We start from the raw sequence: 2108 nt of genomic DNA on the forward strand, positions 1-2108 counted from the left end.
TTTTTTAAATTTTTTATGTTCTTGTAAGTATTAGGAAAAATTGAGAATTTTCTACTTCTTAATTTTTGCAGAATTTGGCTCACGGCTACATGTGTGTACTTTAGTACAGGGACTAACCTTGTGATAGAACAAGATAGTTGAACTGAATTTCTTTGTCAAGAGCTAAAGTACAAAAGTAATAATAAATAAATAAATAAATAATTACATACTTGTTTGTGTTGTTTGTATTTCTTTGTTTTCAGTTTTAATTTGAGTCTCAACTTCATCATTTGAATAAAATAATGATGATTAAAACAGTAGTTTCACAAACAACAACATACCATTAATATCATATTCTTTATCATTATTGATTGTATACTGTCCAGTAGGTAATTCATGTAAACCTACAGTGAATGACAATGTACAGTACATGAATATAATTAATATATACCAATCAATAATCCTTACCTTCCAGTATATCATCTCTATCCATTCTTTTCAATGATTCTTTCAGTTCAGTTATTGTTCTATCCTTCTCATGGCACCAGGTCTCAAGTACATGAGTTAATCTTGAATCAACTGGTGTCATCTCTTTGATTTCAGTTAACACTGATTCCTTCACTTCAAGACACTGTCCAATATGATACCAGTCATCTTCAACTGGTTCCAGTATCACTGATAATTGTGATATGTTACCTATATTAAAATGTTAACAATTAAACAGTGCATGCATGTCCATATTAGCTTACCTTTTCTGATATAAGTAGATGTGGTTTTCTGTTCTACTGGTGCTTGTTCTAATGATTAAATTATAAGAAGAGGTGCATATAATAAATGATTAATAATTAAACTATGTGCATCTTTGAAATTATCAAAATACTATACCAATGAGAATTACACTACATAATGTACACAACACATATACACACATACCTGACTGAGTGATAGTGTATTCACACTGAACTGATACTTTCTTGTGATCTTTGACTTGCTGTAGTTTTAATTCTCGTTGAAGTTCATCAATCTTTATTTGTACTTCCTCTTTCTCTCTTAGAGCAACTTCTTTCTGTTTCATAAAATTGGAGGATGTTTGTATCTCTCCTTTTAGTTTCTTTTCAAGCTCCTCCAGTCGTTTGTAAGTAAGTTCATTGTCTACAGTATAATAATGTCTCAATCAACAACAATTAATAACAATATTGTAACCTGATCTTAATTCTTCATATTGTTCTGTTTTGTGTTTCAAGTCTCCAGTAACTTCCTCATGCTGTTGAGTAAGCGTTGCTATTGTTTCTTCATTTTGAATGAGGTCCTCCTTTAGTTGAAGTAGTTCTTCTTCATATTCCCTTTTAGCTTGTTTATGTAATTGTTTCTCTTTTTCATAAAGTTCCTTTTCTTCCTCCAGTTGTATTTGAATTCTTTTAACTTTCTCTTGTAGCAACATAGCTTGATCCTCATCCTTTTCGTCTTCCTCCTCCTCCTCCTCCTGGTAAGAATGGCTCACTGATTCTGTTGTTCCTATACTCAATAGTTACATTATGTATCATATTAATAATATTGATGTACCTGCTGGTACTTCAGCTGTTAGTGTGGTATCTTTACTTTGTACAGTAAGGCCCACATAAGTATCAGTAAATGATCCTTGTTTCCTAACTCTCCACATACTAACATCACCTCTCATGACATTTACTCTGACACAATGTGATGATAATACACCTGATGATAGTCTCTGTACATCTTTAAGTAGTGAATAGCTAGTATCTTTATTAACAACAATCGTAATAGAATCAAGTAGTAACGATGCTTTTGAAAGCTCTCCTTCCAAAAAATGACAAATTTTCATTTTTAATTTCTCAACAGCTCCTTTACATTCCTTAATAACTGACTTAGCCTCCTCTATATTGAACTCATTAACAAGATACTCCAGCATACTAATATCATCAAGTGAACTATTCTCACGCACTAATTGTAAAATGTTATGAACATCTTTACGCTGAGCTAACTGGGGCTTCAATCCTTTGTTGTATGCACCCAATACACGTTTGATATTATCAATAGATGGAGACTGAGGGTTCCTCATCATGACCGATCTAACATTGATGAATGTTTCCTCAAACTTCACTCGCATCAAA

Source organism: Amphimedon queenslandica, unplaced genomic scaffold (genome assembly GCF_000090795.2).
Source record: "Amphimedon queenslandica unplaced genomic scaffold, v1.1 AMPQUscaffold_13389, whole genome shotgun sequence".
Classification (NCBI taxonomy): Eukaryota; Metazoa; Porifera; class Demospongiae; order Haplosclerida; family Niphatidae; genus Amphimedon; species Amphimedon queenslandica.